General features: G+C 39.0%; 1 pseudogene; it reads right to left on the bottom strand.

The window, feature by feature from the left end:
• Positions 1 to 221: 221 nt before the first annotated feature.
• On the bottom strand, positions 222 to 13,704 carry LOC129080685 (60S ribosomal protein L32-like; annotated as a pseudogene).
• Positions 13,705 to 23,293: the final 9,589 nt, after the last annotated feature.

The raw sequence follows: 23,293 nt of genomic DNA, 5'->3' as shown, positions 1-23,293 counted from the left end.
TCAGGCAGAAGCCCAAATAGTATTTTAATTAGGAGACTAAGATTATGGTAATTTATAAGAAGGGGAAGGGGAACAATTACATTAGTAGGAAAAAAAGACATTTCTATTGGTGCAGATAACACAACATAATGATGTTAACTCTAAACATGGGTTTTGTTTTGGTTTTTTTTTGCAGAATTTGATGGTTTTATTAACACAAATACAATGTATACACAATCTGACTATTCATTTTCTTCACTGTGCAGCCTGGCATTGGGTTTGGCGACTCTGATAGCCAGCTGGGCTGCTCTTTCCACAATGTTTTTGAGGAGATACTGTGAGCAATCTCAGCCCAGTAGGGCTTGTTGTATATCAGCAGCACTTCAAATTCTTTGACGCTGTGGAACAGGAACTTCTGAAAGCCATTGGGCAGCATGTGCTTTGTTTCCTTGTTGCTCCCATTACCAATGTTGTACATCAAGATCTGGCCTTTGAATCTTCTGTGCACCCTGTTTTCAATGCCTCTGGGTTTCTACCAGTTCTGCTTAATTTTGACATATCAGTCTGACTGGTGCCAGATGAACTTCTTGGTCCTCTTTTTGACAATCTTGGGTTTCATGAGGGGTTCTAAGGCAGCCCTGGTGCTGCATACGAGATGGCTGCCACCTCTGTAGGCAGTGTTGAGGAAAAGAGTCTAAAAGTGTTTTTTATCACTGGCTGATGTGATTCAGTGGATTAAGTGTCAACCTGAGAACCAAAAAGCCACCGGTTTGATTCCTAGTGAGGGCACGTACCTGGGTTGAAGGCCAGGTCCCCAGTTAGACACTGATGTTTCTCTCCTCTCTTCCCCTCCCTGGAAATAAATAAAAACTAAAAATGTTTTAATTTTCAATCCAATAGTCATAATAATGGCTTCTTTGTTATCTTTGCACACAGTTTTTTGGGACACAGTGTTGCTCTACACCCAGTCCAAAGGTTATTTTGTTCGTTTAATATTCCAAAGATTTGAGGCATAAAATGTGCAAAGCAGTTTGGTATGGCAGCTCTGGTTCCATTTGTTTTGGAAGGACAAATTTGAAACCTTGTTTATCATAAATTGTTGCATTACTTTTAATTTTTAAGCATTTCATTAAAATATCTTTTTTTAAAAAGATTTTATTTATTTATTTTTAGAGAGAGGGGAGAGGAGGGAGAAAGCGAGAGAGAAAATCATCGATGTGTGAGAGAAGCATAAATCGGTTGCCTCTCTCACACCCCCAACAGGGGGACCTGATCTGCAACCCAGGCCTGTGCCCCGACTGAGAATGGAACTGACAACCTTTCAGTCCGCAGGCCAGTGCTCAGTCCACTGAGCCACACCAGCCAGGGCTAAAATATTATCTTGATTATGGAATTTTTGGCACTGCCTTAAATTTTGCTTCAAAAGTAAATGCCTCACTTGCCTCACCGTAGTCCTGATCCTGGGAGGTAGAGTACAAATGACAATTTTGATGAAAAAGTGGTATATAGGACTGGGTTTGCCCGCTTGTATTTTTCTGGTGTTCCTAGGACCCAGTCACTGAGGTGGAGCTAGCAGAATAGTGGGCCCTCTGGGTAGAATTTGAGAAGATTTAGAAGCCTCTCTTTGACCGCTAAGAAAAAAGTACCACTTCCTTACCTGAAGTTTAGTCTTTATCAAATAATTAATGAGTGCAACATTCCCCCAAACAGGCTGAGTTGAAAATGTAAACCCTGATGGCAGGAAAATACAGTAATAGGAAGTTCCTAAAACTGCACTTATAGGTGAATAGTTTATTCCAGTATTTTCTTAGAGGAAGGACAGAATGGGAGGCAGGATAACACTGATTTCTTGGAGTCTGTGGCATGGTGATGATGATGGTGATGTGAAATGGGATTTGAGAAAGGGATGCACAAAGGTAAAGGAAGGTTGCAATGAAAACTCTTTCTCTTCAAAATTTTTCTGAAGTTTGGATGGCCTTGGAGAGATCATATTTCTCCCTGGAGTCATTCCTGAGCTTTCCAGGCAATGCTCAACTGACCACCCCAGGCACTGCCTCTCCTCCAGCTCCCTTCTGGACCATCCTCTAATCATGACATCTTCTACCCTTTCCTAATATTAAAATAGATTAGACATCTAAAGCGGATGAGCACTTTATGACCATCCTGTTGAAAACCCTTTTGCAAATGTGGTATCTGAGACTCAGAGGATGTATAATGCTCTGTCCAAGGTCACACAAGACAGGACCACTAAAATCAGAAATTGGGGCTCTGGACTTCTTGCGTTTTCTTTCTGTCATTCATCACAAAATTATTGAGTACCTACTAGACTAGATATTGGAGGTGTAGTGGTAAGAAACACCAGTCATGGTCCACGCTTTCCTGGGATTTACAGTCTGCTGGGGGATGCAAACAACAATCAAATTATCACAAATGGACATATCATTACAAACAGTTAAATTTTGTGCAGTAAAAGTGTTCTATAAGCACGTATAACACAGGTAACGTGATCAGTGTTGAGGTCAGATAGTGCAGTCTGGGCCATAGAGCCAGCTTATACCCAGGGACTTATCTTCCACAGGATCATGTTTACTGGGAGTTTTACTGAAATTCTTCTCAAGCTACTGGTCTTCTATGGGATATTAATTGCCAATTAGGAAGGAAAAGGAAAGTAAATGGAACAAATCCATTCTTTAAAGTTTGTGAATATCACTCAGAGAGCTACTTTAGTCCAAATTTTAAGGCTTCTTAATTTTTGCTTTGCAAATGATCATAAACATTTTTATACTGGGCTTCTGAAAACAGTAACTTTGTAAAAGCAAACGGTAGATTGAACTATTATTAGAGATAACAATAGTAATGCTAGAAATGACATCTGATCATCTGAATATGAAAAAGAAAAATAATAATTATAAAATATAGATGTAATGGACAAAGCCAAAGGAGGGTTGGATTGAGGGTGGGAGGTAGGGTTGAGGGGGACGGGGGAGAATGGGGAAAACTGTATTTGAGTAACAATAAAAAAAGTAAAAACATATATATATGTAAGAAATCAAAACACACAGTATCTGAGATCATTTAGGGTGGGAAATATCCATCCCACACTTCTCAAAGCCTGAGGCCATCACCTGTGGGACAACAGAACACATGGAAGTTCATATGCTTGTTAAATGGACATGCTCATCAAATAAGATTAAAGTTATTTTAAGAACATTCTAATGTAAGTGTACAGGGGAAATGGATAGTGTATTTTTGAAAGGCTGGCTGAGTTTCTAAAACACACAGAAAAATTCTTAGCGCTTGAAGGATTGACTTCAGTTATCTAGAAAGTGTCCTGGAGCTTTAATATCCTGTCAGTGACGATGATGGACAATGACAGCGAAACGAAGCCTCAGAGCCATAGCTTGCTGGTGCAGTGGGCATGGGTAGCCTCTCTCTTCCTAATTTTAAAGTACTCTCAGGTAACACAAGAAGAGAGTTAGCTGGCCTTTGCCCCTGAATCAAAAAATAATTTTAATCTTTGGGGAGCAATTCTTTGATGTTACTTATGGACTTTGTCTGTCTCTCAGAGTGACCAACCAGGTCCTTCTCACTGCATTTTGCACTATTGTATTCAGCTCATTTTCTTCCAACAACTTTGAAAATGTCTTCTAGTCTTCACAAGGAACATTTTTAGTGGCACAAAAGGTTTATTTATCTTTAGTTTTGGAGACCACCATTTTGCGTGTGAAGTAGGGAGTGAACAATTTTCTGGGCTTGCGGGAGATAAAGGGCCGGAAAGACTTCCCACAGGAATACCTGGCTTTCTACTCCCTGCCTATCCCCAAGTCATCCTTCTCCAGGCCTGCCCCAGGCTGTGTTCGCTTAGGAGCATTATCCACATGCTCTAGACCATAATGGCCTCCACACTTGAGTTGCTCCAACATTTACGGTCCTTATCACTCAGATCAGCTTCTACATATCAGTACCTTGTCTTTTCCCTTAATGATTTCATAAGAATGACTCTTGGTTCTGGAGGGCACGGTTCCTGTCTTATTCTTCTTTTGAGTGAAGTGCCCTATTTAATTGTCAGGTACACCATGGGCCCTAATTCTGTGCTGACTGATTGGCTGGATATACCTGGGGAATTTCCCTCTGTCAAGACTCCTTCCTACAGGGCCCTCTGGGGAACGTATTTCAAACTAATTTGCAGGCTCCAGCAGAAGATGTATTTTGCTTCTAGATCGACTTATCAAACACCACATTGGGAAGCATTTGTCTGTGGCAATACATGGTGACACCTGCAGAGAACTTATTCTGAATGAAGCAAGAGCCCAGACACAAATGCAGGTCTATTTCAGAGAAGCAGGAATAAACTATAATGATACCTTAACTGAAGGGCATAGGGCTCCTTCCTCCTTTTCCTGTCATTTTTGAGAATCACTCAGTTCTGTTTCCTTGGGGGTAGGAGCAGTAATTTTCCTGATTATACCTCACACTTAACAAACAAAAGCAGGGTTTGGCTGTCTGCTGCGACCAATAGGCAAACTCTGGAGACAGAGATTGGTGGAGAAGAAAAGAGGTCTTTATTAAAATGTTGCACAATTTGGGAGGATGGGCAACTCCTCACCTCCAAGCTCATCTCTTCTGCAAAACACAAACAAAACCCAGCTCTTCCTAAAAAGAACAAAACCCAAAACACACCCCATAATTCCTACTCCATCCTTATCTGTCCTTTGGAGCCTAAGGCAGCTTAGTGGGTGGCTGTCCAGCTTCAGGCTCCCTCCTGGAGTCTGGGTGTGTTTTTGGCCCACACATCTGCCACCAAGTGGATCCAAGAGAGAAGGGAGTGTGTTTCTCTCTTTCCTTGGTTTAAATCTCCCAGCCCAAACTTCCATGCTCTCCAGCAGGGTCCAATCTACCCAGCCAATCCTGTCCTTTTCCTAGGCTAGACTGACAGGACAGCATCTCCATCTGCCTCCATGTTGACCTTCTAGAGTCACATGTAGCTGCATCCTCCCGTCCCACCCTCACCCAGGGAGTAGAAGGGCCTTTCTCTTATCCAATCACCTCACTAGTGTTTTGCATGCTCACCACAATGACTTCCTCCAGCATCTTTGCCCCAGAGGTAGGTAAATCTGTCTGCATGCTACCTTGGTTACTGGGGCAAGGTGACCCTGCCCCTGCTTCTAGGTGGTTTCCTCCCTCAGCTTGTCCAGGCCTCTCTGTATCAACACTGCAGTGGCATATCCTTTTACTTCTTGGCTACACTTTGGAAAGGCATATAGTGACCTGGTATTACAGAAAAGTAGGGTAGGGATAACATGGAAAAAGTTTACAGTATCTTTAGAAGGTTTCAGAATCAGGAGGAACATTAGGAAGCATTCAGCTTAAGCTACATTTTACAGGTGTGGAAGCTGAGGCCCTGAGTGGAGTAGGAGGGCTTTTCCCTTAGCCTTCCCTGAATGGAGTAGAGCTTTTCCCTTATAGGAAGTGGCTGACACCACTATGGAGGCAATCTGTTTACAATCTGGAGAGCTAGGAGAGCCGGTGGCCGAGGTCTGAGCGCACACGCTGGAGTACGGGCAGTGCCGCTGTCTGGGGGCAGGAGGAAACGGATGCCTCAGCTCAGGCACAGCCTGCGAATTCACCCTTCCTCTGCCTTTTGTTCTATTCAGGTCCTCAGAGGGGTGGATGATGCTCCACTGGTACAGGTGGTTTTCTTTATTTAGTCTTTGAATTCAGATGACTTGCTCAAGGTCACACATTGCGCTGGTGGCAGGAACAAGATCACAATGTGCTGATTGCCGAGGCTGTGTTTTTTCCCCCCCATTTTCTTGAGCTGCCTCAACTGAATAGGAGTAAGTTAACATAAGATTTGTTAATATGAGGCATTTTAATGCAAAGTCAGTTCACAGATATTTGAGTTCCAATTTGAGTAAAATGGATTGATTTGTTTAAGCAGATTCATCAACACAGAATAAATTGAGTTGAGAAATTTTCTGCTGGTGTTAAATGTTTGTGTCTTTATTTAATTATTTAGGAAAATTTAGGATTTACTGAGACATAATGGGTAAATACATAATTTTCCGCTGCAAAACTGGATGTTTCCCACATGTTAGTATTTTTAGATAATTTATGTACTGTCATTATATCTTTTATTACAATCAGTTTTGTCTGAAAAATCTGACTACTTTTTTAATTGAGCACAGCCATTACCCTAGAGAACCAGGTATCTGAACAAATATAGCAGAAATAAAAGAGAAGCCTGTGGACTAATAATATATTTTAGTAAGAAGCTGTCAACGTAAGAAATGTTCAAACCTGTAGAGAATTTTTATGAGTTTATTTGAGCCAAACTGAGGACATATGTTGGGAGGCAAAATCTCAACATAATAGAATCAGAGAAGTTGCAAAGAGAGTTACATGAAATCCGTTGGTGGTAGATTAATGAGGCAGGAGAAAGCAAAGTGGGTAAATGTCTAGGATTGGATAAAAAGCAAAATGGAGAAACACATACTTCTTTTACTGTGATGGGCAAAGGATAGTTAATAATTAATGTTTACAGCACAGAGAGATGGTATTCCAGAACAAGATAACAATGAGGGGTGCTGGGGTCTCATGCTCTGGTGGTCTTTTGCCAAGAAAGTTGACAAATAAATGTAAGAGCAGATTATAGGAAGTGGCTGACACCACTATGGAGGCAATCTGTTTACAATCTGGAGCCAGGAGAGCCGGTGGCCGAGGTCTGAGCGCACACGCTGGAGTACGGGCAGTGCCGCTGTCTGGGGGCAGGAGGAAACGGATGCCTCAGCTCAGGCACAGCCTGCGAATTCACCCTTCCTCTGCCTTTTGTTCTATTCAGGTCCTCAGAAGGGTGGATGATGCTCCACTGGTAAAGGTGGTTTTCTTTATTTAGTCTTTGAATTCAAATGCTAATCTCTCCCAGAGACCTCCCGTAAGGACTTCCCGCTATCTGGGCATTATTTAGCCCCATTAAATGGACCCATAAAGTTGACCATTACATTTACATTTCTGCCAGTTCACTAATGAAAATTGAAATGTGGGTACCCTACCACCTGAATTTGTCTGTTCCCCAAGGACAAATGTCACAGTTCTCTCTGATAATATCCTAATATAGAGGAGGCTAGCAACCATTTCATTTTCTTTCTACTTTTTCTCACAATAGGTATTTTGATAGAAGACTTTTGGCTCTCTCCATTGAAAACCATAATCTTGGTAGTTTGGAACACTCCAGTTAATTAGAAATCTTTACATCCTGCCAAGATAGAGGAAGGGCCAGGATTTTTAAAATATTATCTTGCTCACACATGGATTGACCCAAAAGCAGTATTTTAACTTAAGATCTGAAATACAGCTTTCAGTAACTATTTTCCCAGGTGTTGACATAGAAACATTGAAACCTGTAAGAATTTTTATGAGTGTATTTGAATCAAACTGATGACAATTGCCGAGAAGCAAAATCTTAATGGATTGAGAATATGCTCCAGAAAATGGCAGTGTGGAAGAAAAGGGGCCACACATTCACCAGATGGGCTCAGGGGTGGCCTGCGAGGCAGTCTTAGAAATGCAGACATCCTAAGTAACCACAAAGGATGGTCTGAAATGAAAACTTACTAACTAAAAGCAGTTCACGGTAGGTAGTCATGTCCTAGGCCAGTATTTTTCCCTAACAAAGGTCCATCTTTACCTTAAATAACCTGTCTGTTGTCTTTTTGCATCTAGGATAACGTATCTCTGGAGTGTCAAGGTAACTTCCTTTTCCCCCCAAACTCCTTGGGTACAAGCTGAGACCACAAATCCCCTCACTGTAATTGTTATCATGTTAATTGTTGACTGTTAACTATCGCATAGCCGCCTGTGTAAAGGAAGTTATGTGTCTATCAGTTTACCTTTTACCCAATCCCAGAGGTCCCCCACCCCTTTGCTTTCTCCTGCCTCCCTAATTTATAACCAGTGTATTTCTTGTAACTGCCTTAGGGCTCCTCCTTTGATTCTAATGTATAAAATAAGTTGCTAACCTGCCATTTTCCCGGAGCATTTCTCAATCCATTGAGATATTGCTTCTGGGCAATTGCCATCAGTTTGGCTCAGTAAACTAACCAAAAATTCTCCATAGGTTTGAATTTTTTTTTTTAATGTTGACAGCAGTTTTACCACTTATTTTATTTTATACAACAGAATCAAGGGGAATACGTAAGGAGGTTACTTGAAATTCATTGGTAATAGATTATGGAGGCAAAAGAAAGCAAAGGGGGGAATCTCTGGGGTTAGATAAAAAAATGAATAGACACATAGTTCTTTTACATCAGTGGGTATAGGATAATTTAAACTTGAACAATTAACACAGTAACAACAATAATGAGGGGCCTCTGTGTTCTCCTGCTTTGGGAAGTTGTGCCCTGAGGAGTCTGGAAAAAAGGCAATTACCCAGACATTCCAAAGGTATGTTATTGTAGATGCAACAAAATGATAGACAGTCTCACTTAAGGGAAAGACTGACCTTTGTCAAGGAAGATACCAGCCTAGGATGACTAACCACCATGACACGCTTTTAGCTAGAAAGTTTTAATTTCAGACCATCCTATGTAGTTACTTTAGGTCTCTGCGTTTTCAACCTCCCCTGAGCTTGTCAGGTTTAGTACGTGGCCCCCTTTTTAGGTACATACAGGGAAAATGAAAACTTTGAAAAGGTGCATTTTGGCTGTATAATATTGGGATTATAATGAGAAATATATTTTTGGTCTTTGTCTCCTTTCTGCACCGAGCTCCTAAAATCCTTGGAATATTCTAAGTGATGAGAGGGATAAATGTGTCTCTTGTTATGTTAATGAGGTGGCATTTGGAAAGCGCCTAAGGATGGTGGCTGTTGTCAATGGAGACAATGGAACCATTAGAGGATTAGAACTTTCAGAGAGGGAGGGGCTGGAGATTGAGTTCGGTAACCAATAGTCACTAATTCACTAATGCCTATGTAAGAAAGCCTTTGTAAAAACTCAAGAGTACTAGGTCCAGAGACTTGCAGGTCGGTGAACATGTGGACAAAGGCAGAGAGTGGGGTACCTAGAGACAGCATGGGAGCTCTGCCCCTTTCCCTAGACCTTGTCCTCTGTGTCTGTCAATTGGAGAAGAAAGGGAGTTCTCTGGAAAGTAACCTCACAGGGTGATTTTTTAGGTAGCAGCTAGGGATGAGCAGCCAGAGGGGAAATAAAGGCGGGGCCTTCGCCATTATAATCTAACAAAGAACTTAATAGAGGAGGCTAGAAGCAAAAGGAAAACCTGTCTCGCCTGTTGACCCAGTCCTGAGCCTGGTCCAATAAGATTGCCAGGCATTCTGAACACCACAAGCAAAACTGAGATAGTACAGGAAGAGGGGAGAGTCCTTGAGAGTGGGCTTCTTTAAGCTTCTGTAACAATCTTACTAAGATTGCTGGGTGTCCTGAACATCCCAAGGCCAAGAGGACAGAAGGGCAGTTCTTAAAATTCTATGTATCATTTCCACTATCTGGGAAGGAACTCCCACAAATACCTGTGTTTGGGTAGTCACACCCTGCCCGCTCCACCCCTGAAGCAGGCACTCCCTTTACCCACCAATCAATACTCCCTCACCCCCATCCCACAACTATGTAAGTCGTTAGAACAAAGGACTGGATGTCTCTTGCCACCCAACCTCTTGCCTTTCACCCCCACTTGATGTAGGCCCATTCTTTTCCGAGAGAATATAGCACTAATATGCTTTGCACACTAAAAAGCTTTATTGCATAGGCAAGAAGAACTGAGCTTCTCCAGTAACAATTTGAGCATGAATTCCTAATTATGCAGGTCATGGTGGGTAGTCATGCCCCTGGCGTATCACTTTAGATTTAACTTTGCTTTAAGCAGACTCTGTCTTACTGTTTCTGTATATCTAGGTTAACACACCTTTGAAGTAACCACCTTCAAAGGAGCACATAATCTTGTTAACTTCTGTAATCCAATCCCTGCTTTCCTTTTCCCTCCCTGTAATCTTCCTTATGTTCCCTCCTTAATTTGCAAATGCACAAGATAACCTGTAAAACTGTGGTCCCCAGAGCATTTGAGATCCTTCTCCCCCAGCAGGTGTTGTCATTTTGGCTCAAATGAACTTATGAAAATTCTCTACAGGTTTAGATTTTTTTTTTTTTTTTTTACATCAACACATCTCTTCCATCTGGCTGTTCCTGAGTCATATCTTTTTATGATAACCAATAATCTAGTAAATAAAATGTTTCTCTGGGTTCTGTGAGCTGTTCTAGGAAATTGATTGAATTCCAAGAAGATGCCATGGGAACCTCTGATTGATAACCTGGGCTTGCTATGGACGTTTGAACTGTAGGGGGCTAGGCTTGTGGGACTGAACTTCCACCTGTGGGACCTATGCTACCTACAGGTAGAAGTGTCAGAATTGATTTGAATTGTAGGACACCTAGTGTTGCCTATCTCTGGTTCATGTGCCAGGCACTTCACAAAAGCCAAAATCTGAAATGTCAGAGTTTGGAGCAAAGAAAGTTTTATTGATTGAGAAGGTGCTAATGGAGAAGATGGGAAACTTAGAAATGCCTTGAGCCCATCTTGCTCTTGGACTGAGATAAGGGTTTTTAATCTTGAAAAGGAGAATGAAAGGGGGTAAATTTCCATGGTCTCTAGTTCCTTGATAAGATTTCAATGTGCAGACTTGGAGACATCATCAAATAGTCACATACATCTGGGGGTGGTCTTGGTTCTCACTCTTCTCTGCAAAGCAAATCTGTAAATCATTGCCTCATGATCATTTTCTCTTTACATTTTTTCTGTGAGGAAGCACCAAGACCTTATGTTAAGATGTTACCTATAGTTTCCCTAAGAATGTTCCGTGGCAGATCACAGGTTATCGATTTGAGAACATGTTGCAAATGTGTTGAGTGTTATGGTTAGGGTATTAAGCAATTTGTGGTTACAACAAAACAAATAGATTAAAGAAGCTAATGTTCAACTAGTCCTAAAGGGGGAGGGTGGTGGCAATTAAAGGAGAGGCTGCCACTGTAGGGGTGTGGCTGTACCAGCTGGTGTGGAGAATTGCTTGATGGTATGGAATGATCCCACACACTGGGATTAGAATGAGAGGCTTCTTATTACTAAACTTTAGAACTTCATAATAATCTCAGTTATCTCTAGTGGTAGCCTAGAACTTACATATGAATTTAAAATCAAATTTAAACTACTCATTTTGTCTCTGTAAAGTTGTGTGTGTATTGTTACGTTCCCCGCTGTTCGAATTACTCCAGGACACAGGACTTTTTGCAAGCGCTTTATTAGTTGGCCAAATGAACCTGCGCAGGGGCAGACCCTCCACCTACGAAGGACGCGCCGCTGCTAAGGCACTAGGGTTTTTATACATAAGCGGAGCAAGCAAGCAGGATACAAGGGCGAGAAGTGGCAGTTAGCGATAGGCTACTTTAGGCAGCTTCTTTTCTGCTGATTGGGTTCAAGGCTGTTACTGGGCCCCCCTACTCTGTCTTTCTCTGGTCAGGATGTTTATCTGAGGCAAGGCTCAACCGTTGCCCTATGCCTCCTCCTCATTCTTGTCGACTCTGGTCCAGCTGCATGGGGGCTGCACCCTGATATGTTTTTCTTGGTATTTGTTCCTCCCTTATCCTCAGCTTTGACCCTGCTCTCACGGCTCCCTCATTTATGTGTGTGTGTGTGTATTTCTGTGGTGGTGGTATTAAATTCCAAGAGAAAAAAAATGTGTTAAAAAATATATATATAGTTAATCCTCTCAAGTTATTTAAGAATATATTATAAAATAGAATGTCTTTTTTAACTAAAAATGTGAATAAACTTAATGCCACTGGATTGTACAATTAAAAATGATTAAAAGGGTAATTAATAAAAAAAGTTTCTTCTCCTGCTTATAATTTAGAAAGCAAAAAAAAAAATTGTCATTTCAACGCTAACAATGAGAAAAGCTGGATAAATTACAAAATCAGTTTTTTGAGACCACTCGAGAGCTGAAATCTCAAGGAAAACAAGGTTTACTGAATGAAAGTGGTCAAAACCCCTCCAAAAAGCAATTAACCATATAAATTGTTTTAACTTTGGAAGAAGAGGTAACACTAATAAAAACTAGAAACAGCCCTGGCTGGTATGGTTCAGTGGATTGAGTGCCAACCTGCGAATCAAAGGGTCCCTGGTTCAATTCTCAGGGCACATGCCTGAGTTGCGGGCCACGCCCCAAGCAGCGGGTGCACAAAAGGCAACCACACATTGATGTTTCTCTCCCTTTCTTTCTCCCTCCCTTCCCTCTCTCTAAAAATAAATAAATAAAATCTTTTTTAAAAAAGCTGGAAACAGGGACTAAATTAGAGTGAGTATACTACAATTCTGATCACAATTTCACTGTGGGTGTGGTTTTGCCAGAGCACCAAGCAATCCTCCAGCACCAGCTTGAGTGTCCATACAATTCAACTCAGTTCTGTCACTGTGTACTTGGAGATAGCATCAGATCCCAAAGATTAAGGGCTCAGTCCTACAAGAATGCCCTGTTACCCCGCACCCTTGCATTTCAGATGCCAATTGCAAGTCCTCATGTTGGCATGCGCCAGAATGCCTGCTAAACCCCTCTCTCTCCCTTCTAATTTATTTTCTTTCTTGCTTCCTTCTAATTTGATGCATGTGGTTCCTCTTTCCTTGTTATTTAGGCTGGTGTTGGAGAGTTTGTGATATAGAATGCCAGGGACCTCAGGGTGGGACAAGAGAGAGCAGGTCTAACAGGAAGAATGGAGATCAGAGAAAGCAAGGGCAGTTTCAGAGTGCCAATTAGCCCCTCTCAAATTTCTGGTTATTTGGTTAATGAAAATCTTTCCTGTTCTTTCTTTGGAGCTTCCAAACCATTCACATTCATGTGTGCTTTGGGACTTCAAGGCTGCCTCCTGGTGTGGAGAACAGAGGCCTAGACAGGTGTTCTCCTTTGCGGAGGGGCGTCTAAAAGACCCTGAGCTGTGGTGGCCATTGCTCTGGCCTAGGCCCCGGGCCTTGAGGGAATTCTTATTAGTGTTAGCCCAAGATGACTTGACCCAGGACTCGGCAGATTGTCCCTGTGACCGTCTCAAGCAACAAGCCCAGATGTGCTGAGGAGCAAGTAAACACTTCAGAAGGAGAATGCTGCAAACTCTTTTCTGGGCCTCTTGGAGGTAAGATTTTGGGGATTTTTAATTTTCCTGTGGAGGTGTGTTTGATTCTTTTCCTTGGGTGTGGCCTCTATAAACTTCCTGAGTACCCCAGAGTGGACCTGGGAGTAATCCCCACATTCACTGCGGTCCTTCTGACCTTTGTCAGTCACCCCTGGCTGGCACCAGAGGCACTGACTGTAGGAGGCTGGAAGAACTGGGTTTTTAGCATGTACCCCACAGTCAGGGAAGAGCAGTCTCAGTGATTCTGGGTGTTCCGCGACATTCTATGGGAAGGACTCCTAGCAAAGATGGGCATAATAATCTCTTTTAATGGCTCTTGTGACCTTCTGTTTTGATAATTATGTTTAGGAGAAACACTTAATTGGTTAGTGATGCGACCCGGAACACCAGTTCCTCTTTGTGAAGGTTTGGGGTGGGCTCCTCTCCGCTGGAGTCTTCTAACTGTAGGGACTTTAGGGACTCACGGTCCTTCCTCTTCTTCATTCTGCAAATCACTGTCTCTCTCCAGAAGGGAGCCTTTAACACCGGCCACCAGCATGACTCATTGGCTGGCAGATTGTTAAGCAAATTGGGAGGTGTGGTAAAACGCAACTTCATGCCCACCGGCTTGGGCTCTTAGGTCTTCTGCTGACACTGCAGAGAACTTCAGGCATGAGTAGTTGGACTCTACAGAAAAAAAGTGTTGTTTTTTTTTCTAGAGTCTCAAGATGGAGGCTGAGGAAACTGATTCTCAAATTATTTATTTTTTAAATACTCTCGTATATGTATCTAAAGCTATAGATTTTCCTGTAATCATTTTTAGCCGTAGCCCTCAAATTTTGCTATGCCATATTTTCATTTTCAGTTAAAAATAATTTCCATTTTTATTATTTTTTAATACATGGGTTATTTATAAGTGCACTGCTTAGTTTCCAAATATTTGGGTAGTTTTGAATTATTTTTCTGTTACGATTTCTAAGTTATTTCCAAAATGGTCAGAGAAACATTCCATGACTCCAGTTCTTAGAAATTTGTTGAGAATTGCTTTATGGTCTATTTGGTAAATTTTTCATGTGTACTTGAAAAGATTGTGTATTCTGCAGTTGTTGAATATGGCATTGTACATAGGTCAATGAGGTCAAGTTGCTTAATTGTATTGTTCAAATCTCATATATACCATATTTAGGTATATATAACATACATACATATTTTACTATTTTTTCTATCAGCTACTTAATCAAGCATGTTAAATTTTTCACCTATGATTGTGAATTTGTCTATTTCCCCTTTTAGGTTAATTCATTTTTGCTGTATATATTTTGAAGCTATTCTATAAAAAAGATTTAAAATTTAGCCTTGTCTGGTGTGGCTAAGTTAATTGAGTGTCAGCCTGCAAACCAAAGGGTCACTGGTTCAGTTCCTAGTCAGGGCACATGCCTGGGTGGTGGGCCAGGTCTCCAGTAGGGGGTGCACGAGAGGCAACCACACGATATTTCTCTCCTTCTCCTCCCTCCTTTCCCCTCTCTCTAAATAAGAAAGTAAATAAATAAAATCTTTTAAAAAAGATTTAAAATTTAGAATTTTTTTCTTACTGTTGAACTATTTTAAGATCTTGAAATGTTCTTTATCACTGGCAATATTCTTAACATAAAGTCTGCTTTAACATAGTTACATTAGATGTATTGTGGCCAGTATTTTCATGACATATCATTTTTCATTCTTTTATTTTCCTTTATATAAACAACATGTAGTTGTTTTTTTTTAGACAGTCTGACAGTCTTTGTCTTTAATAGAAGTTTTTAGTCCATTTAAATTTAATATAATTTCTGATATAGTTAAGTTTGTTTTCTTTTTCCTTATTTTGTCTTTGTCCCTTCTTGTTTTTATTCCTTTATCTTTTTTCTTTTTTTGTTTTGTATGAATCAAGTTTCCTTCTTTCCTTTTCCTTCCTTCCTTCCTTCCTTTCCTTCCTTTGATTCTATTCTTTTCTTTTCCTTTATTCCTTTCTTTATCCTATTTAACTCCTCCATTAGTTTTTTCTTTAAAAAAAAAAATCAGCTTTATTGATGCATATTGTATATAAAATTAAATACACTTACAGCTTGGCAAGTTTTGACAAATACAACCACCACCATCTCAATCAAGATATAGAATATTTTCATAGCTCTAAACGTGTTTTCTTGCAGTTAATCCCCTCTTCCCTGATCCTGTCATCCATTAATTTACTTTCTTTTACTATAGTTTAGTTTTGTCAGTTCTAGTATTTTATATAAATTGAATCATACAAGTTGTACTATATAAAGTCTTTTTTCTGCCCCTCCCCCCCATTCCAGGCCACTTGAATGAAACCAGGAATCCTAACTCTTTAATGTCTTGGATTTTTTTACTCAGCATAATATTTTTTTTTTAGATTTGTTAATTTTGTTGTGTATATCAGTATTTCATTCTCTGAAGGCTTGTGAACATTTCCTAGCAATGTATGACAGTGCTTTTTTCTATTTCAGCCTAAGCAACAAGCATACTGTCAAACTTTGAACCTTTGCTCATCTGAGTAATATTATCTCAATTTTAATTTGCTCTTTTTGATGTTGTTGTTGTTGTTATTGTTATGAGTCAGGCTAAGAATCTTTCATCTGTTAACTTCCATTTGCATTTTATTTTCTTCTGGGAATTGTTTATTCCAGCTCATTCTTCTTTAACATTGTTGGTTTTCTTATCTATTTTTACAAATGTTCTCTATAAAGGATATCAAATTTTTACCTGTGATATAACTTACAAACTTTCTCCTAGTTTGCCAGATTTTAAAAAGGCTTGTTTTCCTGTTTTTATTTTTTATTCAAGAGTTTTGTTTATTTGAGATCAAATATCTCAGTATTTTCTCATTGTTCCTAAATTTTTAGTTACAGTAAAAGTTTTTCTACTTGCAGATGCGGAGGAATTCTCAGCTTCCTTCTAGTACTTCTATGATGTCATTGTTTCTATTTAAACATCTGACCCATTTCAAGTTTCCAACTGTATGGTGTGAGAAATGGACCCAATTTTATCTTTTTCTATAAAGCTATCCAATTATCTCAATACCATATATTTTAAAATTCATCTTTTTCCTACTAATTTGAATTACTGTTTTTTAAAAAGATTTTATTTATTTATTTTTTTAGAATAGAGGGGAAGAGAGGGAGAAAAACATCAATGCCTCTCACACGCCCCCTCCTGGGGACCTGGCCCACAACCCCGGGCATGTGCCCTGACTGGGAACTGAACCAACATCCTTTCAAGTCTGTAGGTTGACGCTCAATCTACTGAACTACCCAGAGCTGAATTACTGTTTTATTGTATGTGTGCGTGTATGTGTGTGTGTGTGTGTGTGTATTTATCCTCACCCGAGGACATGCTCACTGATACCAGAGAGAAGGAAAGGGAGGGGAGGGAGAGAGAGAAGGAGAGATGCATCAATGTGAGAGAGAAACATAGATCAGTTGCCTCCAGCACTCATCCTAGCTGAGGATCAAATACGCAGCCCAGGCACCTACTGGGAATCGTGTGACCTTTCAGCCCACAAGAAGACTGTTCTACCAAGACTTACTGACTAGGGCTATCTACTGATAGTTTTATTAAAAATTTATAAATTCATTTAGGGAAAAATAATATAGACTTAATGTTAACTCTTTCAATTCTGAAAGGAAATTTTCATTTGTTGAAATCTATGTTGTGATTTTCAAGAGTATCTTATTATTTTATACATTTAGGCAGTGGCTATTTCTTTATTCTAGGTATTTTCTTTGTTACTTTTTGTTTTTGCAATTTAAATAGATTTTCCTCACCCATTGTATCTCCTAACTACCTTTTGTTTTAATCTATAGAGGTTATTGGTTTTGTACACTGATTTTACAATTTATTTGTTATTTCATTAAAGCATAGTCCTTTTAATCCTTTTGGGTTTTCAGACATTTAATTTTATCATTTGCAAATACAGATAGGTTTTTCTCTTCCTTTACAATTCTAATTCCTCTAATTGTCTACTTTTGTATAGTTGCATTGGCCAAAATTTTGTAAGCTTTATTTTCAAATCTCACTGTTCAATTTTTATTTCTCCAATATTGTTTCTGAGTTATTTTAATTCTAACTTAAGTTGTTCTTTATAATTTCTATTATTTTCTTAGTTTCTTTGAGCTTGTTTGTTTTAAATATTAGAATACAGTTTTATTTTGTGGACATGTCTTTTTAGCTTGTTGTAGTTGCTTGGAATAATGTTATTCTGTTTCTAATATTTCTTTTTCTTCTGATAATAATTTTCAGTGGGTTATGTTTCAGTGAGGTGAGTTTTTCTGTAGCTTGTCTGACTGCCAGTGTAACTTTCCTAGCTTCAAGATTCTAGTGCTCTATCTTCTGTTATTTGTTTAAAGTGTAAACATTCTGTACTTTGTGAGATGGGCTGGCTTCTTTCATCTTTTCCTTCCTTTGCCTCTTCGTTTCTGTTCAGTCCCGGAAAGGCGACTTAGGTCTGCCTTTGAGATCGCCCCAATACCCCCTGACTTGACAAGTTCTGCTTGTACTCACCTGCAAACCGTAGTCTACAAAGCTCCTCCCAGTTTGGACTAATGTTCTCTGGGAGAATATATCTGCAATGCACATAAAGGCAGAACATTTCTAGTAATATTTAAATCATATCTAATCAATAAGGAAAAGAAATTTACCCAAGGGAATAATGTGCAAAGGCTGCAAAGAGGCAAATCTATAGAGGAGGAAAACTAAATGTCACATGAACATTGAAAAGGTGCTTCATCTCAACAGCAGTTGGAAATGGTAATTAAAACATGAAAATAAAATTTCATTTGATTCAGCACTAAGGATTACCATAAGCTAATGCAATGATTACCAAATGAAATAATATCAAATCTTGGCTCCTGTTAAAGAACAACGATTACCTCAGAATACTGAAAAGAGAAAGGCAGAAAAAAAAAAATCTGATGAGAAGAGATATTAGTGCTCTTTCTGGCTTTTGTCTATACCGTTTCTACATTCAAGAATATTCTTCATTCACCTCTTAATTTAGGCAATTCCCACTCATTTTCAGGCCTTGTGTTAATTGTCATCTCTTTCAGAAAATATGTGACTCCCCTCAGACTAAGATAGGTGCCCCTAAGATGTGGGTCCTTGGCACTTTATGCTTCCCTTATCATAGCGTTTTTCAAACACTAGTACGATGGTCAGTTTTATGTGCCCTCTTGGCCAGGCTATAGTACCTGAGTTATTCAATCAAACCCTAAAGTAGGTATTGTTAGGAGGGCATTTTGTAGATGTGATCAACGCCTACAATCAGTTGACTTTACCTAAAGGAGATCATCCTTTAGGATTCGGTTGGGCCTGATCCCAGTAGTTGAAGACTTTGAGGGCAGAACTGAAGTTTTTCTGGGGAAGAATTTCTGTAGGTCTACAGATCACAAGTAGAAATTCTTCCCTATCTGCTCACACCTGAAACTTTCCAGCCTTCCCTTCCTGATGGCATGTGCTATAGATTTTGGACTTTCCTAGCTAGCCCCACATCCATGTAAGCCAATCCCTATCTACCTGTGTGTAAACATATGTATCCCACAGGTTCTCTTTCTCTGGTAGAATTCTGCCTGACAATTACTATAGTACCAGATTACATAATTATGTTTTCCTTTACACCATTAAAGCAGAAATGGTGTCTGCCTTTTGTTCTCCTTTGTATTTTCTAGTGCCTCAAATATAGTAGATGCTCAAAAATAGCTGTTGAATGAATCAATAAATTTCCTATCAATAGTGACAACATGAAAATCTTCAGTACAGCTGTGGGGAGCCTTGCCTAGTGCTCCATAGGACTGGAGAAAGAAGGAACTAAAAACCTTCCAGATGTTCCAATGAAGATATGAGGAATGTCAAATAGTAACTTTTCGATCCTTGCAGAAATCATTCTTTTGATAAGTCACTGGAGTAGCTATCCAGTTTTCAAAGCTGTAGCAAACACTGATAGAAAGCTGATCTATCAAGCAGTCATTTCTGTACTAAAAAGAAAATTTCAACCAAGTACTGTTGGTGTAGTTCAGTGGCAATACTTTGATATTAAAAAAATATATAAATATTAATATATCAAGTAGCCCATAATTTCATAGTCTAGGAGTCTCATCCATTTTCATTCCAATGAAAATGGAGCTTCATCTGATTCAGCACAAAAGATAATTACAATAATATAATATGACATTTAACAGAAGAATGAATCAGAATCTTGGCTTCTGTTAAAGAGCAGACATTACCTTGTAGGTATTCCAAAACAAAAAACAGGAAGCCAGGAAAATATCAGATGACAAGAAAGACATCAAAACTTTTAAAAAAATGCAAAAGATAGGAGGTTTTCTAAACAAACAAACAAACAAACAGCTCCTGAACTGTGACCTAAATATATTGGGTTGGCCAAAAGTTTGGTTTACTTTTTTCCCTACTATGGCTTTAGTAGTGCTTCGTTGTTTTAACTTCATTTGAAACAGTTTTGTTAGATTGTATTGTGACAGCTGTCATATCAGAGTGCATTTAAAAAACAACTTATTAAAACTGGTAAATTTTTGTGCAGCCATTTTAATATTGAAAATGGAAGAAGATACACAACATTTTTTTTGGCATATTATGCTTTATTATTTCAAGAAAGGTGAAAATGCAGCTGAATTTCAAAAAAAAATTTTGTGCAGTATATGGAGAAAGTTCTGTGATTGATCAAATGTGTCAAAAGTGCTTTGTGAAGTTTCTTGGTACTATTGATATTTTTGCCAAATAATTCTTTGCTGTGGGGCTGTCTCATGCATTGGAAGATATTTAACAGTGCCCTGGCCTTTATTCACTAGAAGACAATAGTGGGAGATAGTCTACATACTCAAAATACCCAAATTAATAAATTTATTGGTGAAAATGAAATATGTGTCTTTTATGGAAAAAACTAAATGGACTTTGTGGCCAATTCAATATGTTTTTTTCAAAAATAGCCCTGAGGGCTTATTACATCTGTATCTCCTGGGTATTAATAAGACCCCACCATATGTCAACTTATTTGACTCTCCAGGGCTCAAGTGTGAACACTGAACAGTTACTAAACTCCTCAATGATTCTGATTCACAACCATTTTGAGGAACTATGAATTATCAGTATTCACAACATACCAGTAGTTTTTTTTCCTTAATGGCACTGATCAAAATCTGCTTCTTTCAGGAAGATTTCTGTGATTTCTTTTATCTACTAGCATAGTTTCTGTGCTTTGTCTTCTTCTTCTTCTCTTCTCTCTCTCTTTTTTTTTTTTTGTATATCTATGAACTTCTTATCTTAATATGACTTTAATTGGAGTGTGCTAACTTATAGAGCCATGAGATTGACTTGCGAGAAGAATGGAGAGGCAGCAACACAATATTTCAGTTCTCCTTACTTTGGATCTTTAGATCTTGCTTTGTTAGATTAGTTCAAGTATTCTCTCACACAGAAAAACAAATGTAGTAATATTCAAATGCAAGTCTGTATGTAACCCATTTCCTGGCAAGAAAGATCCTAGAATATTTCTGGGAAGGTTTCACAGTTTCTGAGAAGTTATCACAGTTCACTTGGATTGAGCCTTGACTAAAGATTTTCTTTACATAAAGCTTTACATAACAAAACACTTGACCCAAAGCTTTAGGAAGTTTAATTAACAGTAAGAACCTAGACTTAGAACAGAGTCCTAGGTTCAAACCCCACTTACAACACTAATAAGGTTTTAAAAAAGTTGCCTCACCTTTCCACATCTAGATTTTGTCATCAGGGAATGAAGATACAGTATCTTATATGGAATAACAACAGTAATGTCATTATTATCATTAGGAGCTATACCAAATGTAAGGGAATGGAAAAACAAAATAAAGTTTTTCTCATCAATTGAAGAAGTTGGTGATTGTGCCATAGGTTTGAGTTGTGATGGGGACTAGCATGAGCATTATATTTTCAGAAAGAAAACAAACTGATAGGTCTAGTAAAATATTTTTTTCCAGCCCTAAGCAGGTGGTTCAGTTGGTTGGAGCGTCGTCCAGTGCACAGAAAATGTTCTGGGTTCAATTCCCGGGTGGGGCACATACGGGAGGCAACCGATTGATGTTTCTCTGTCTCACTGCTATTTCCTCTTTCTTTCTCTCTTCCTTTCTTTCTAAAATCAAGAAACTTATCATGGAGTGAGGATTAAGAAAAATAAAAAATATATATTTTTTCCAGAATCAGATCAAAGGACAAACAATAAAACTTGGATGTACTGTTTTAAAAATCAACATACAATATTTTGAACTATTTATCTGGAGTCAAAGAAAGTCTGCTTTGACTGTGGCAGATTGTATTTTCCAGCAGAGGCTACACTATTCCCAGTCCCAAATGCTTTTTAAAGAATCTTGCTACATTTCTACGAAGAGATGAGTTTGTGTCCTGCCTCCTAAACTGGATGGACCTTTGTGACTGCTATGCCATGAATATAGCATAGAAGATGGGACACTATGAGACTAAAAGGTTGTGATAAACAGTATAGCTTATGCCTAGTTTTGTTGCTCAGGATACTTGACCCTCAAATCCAAGTATCATGTCACAAGGAAGTCTAGATCACATGGAGTGATTCATGCAGAGAGAAACTGCGGGTTCCCAGTCATCAGGCCCAGCTGAGCTCTCAGCTGAAAGCCCGCCCTAACAACTTGGGTGATCCATCTTGGAAATGGGTCCTCTAACCCTCAGTCAAATCACTGTGCCTGATGCGGTGTGGAGCACACAAGGCTTCCCTGCCCAGTCCCAAACTGGTTGCAGATTTCTGAGCCAAATAAGTGAGTGTTTTTGTTTTTAACCATTAAGTTTTGGAGTAATGTGTCATGTAGCAATAGATGACTAAAACAAAATGGAATATGTTTTATCATTATTGGGAATTGAACCTCCCTCTGTGGGACAGTGCTCAACCAGCTGAATCACACTGGTCAGGGCTTCTGCCTACTTAGAATTTACATGATGGATACATTTGCTTAAGTTTGAAAAAAAAATGTATATTGAAAAATGTTTATCACCATGCTATTGCAAATAGCAAGAAAAAAGAAGAATCAATGTAAATAATTATTAATAGGTAAAATGAATGATGGTATGTCTGTATATGCAATGCTATATACTTGCGCTAAAATAATTAAGAGATATATGTACCAACCTAATTATAGGTGAAAAATGAAAATGACAAAACTGGGTAGGATGATTCTATTTGTGTTAAAATATATAAAAGATGCTTCATTTATCTAGTATAATGAAAAACATTCTGAAAGGAGGTCCAAGGCACCTGTGGGGTATGTGACTATGGAATTGAACTAGGAAATAGGAACTTCTGTTTTCTTTACTACATACATTCTTTGTACTTCAAAATTTTTTACTTTGAGTTTGGGTTTTATAATAAAAATAGTTGCAAATGCATAAAAGTAGTACAGCTTTCCTATAAAGTATCAGAATTACTTTTCTGAGTTTTCTTTAAAATATATTTCTTAAACTGAGGAGCATTTGCAGGTATTAGAAATGCATTTGTGTTCCCTGAGTGATGTCAGTGCATGACGCCTGTCACACATAGAGTCACGAATTGCAGGGCACTTGAAGACAGGCAGTTATGGCTTTCATCTGGAAGAATAAAACTTTAAGAAAGAGTAACCATTTTGACCAAGTTCAATTCTATCATACGAATCTGAAGAACCATAAACATAGGAATAAAGCAGTTTTGCCTTGCCTATCCCAGAATAATGCTGTGTACCCATAGCCAATATGATTACTTACATTATTTTTCAACTTTGCCACAGGTATAAATACATGAGCGTAGAAACTGGGAGAACTACACATGTAAACAGAGGCAGCAATGTTAGTTATGACCCCAACATCATTTACTCTACCTGCAACTGCAGGATTCTCATAGCAGTTCTCTGGTGTATTGTTCAGCCTAAGGGTGAAATTACTCTGATTTTCTAAACACATGTCAACTAGAGGTTAGGTTAGGTGGCCAGGGATGCAGGTAGGTGGTGGGAAAAGGCAGCAATAGAGAATGAAATTTACCCCATGTTATCTGTGACTCAGATGGAAATACCATAGATAATTAAAAATTTAATATTATCAAACCAAAC

This window comes from Pteronotus mesoamericanus, unplaced genomic scaffold (genome assembly GCF_021234165.1).
Source record: "Pteronotus mesoamericanus isolate MK-2021 breed Mesoamerican mustached bat unplaced genomic scaffold, CSHL_Meso_final contig_90, whole genome shotgun sequence".
Taxonomy (NCBI): domain Eukaryota; kingdom Metazoa; phylum Chordata; class Mammalia; order Chiroptera; family Mormoopidae; genus Pteronotus; species Pteronotus mesoamericanus.
The sequence above is the reverse complement of the archived record's forward strand: the minus strand, read 5'-3'. Positions and strand labels throughout refer to the sequence as shown.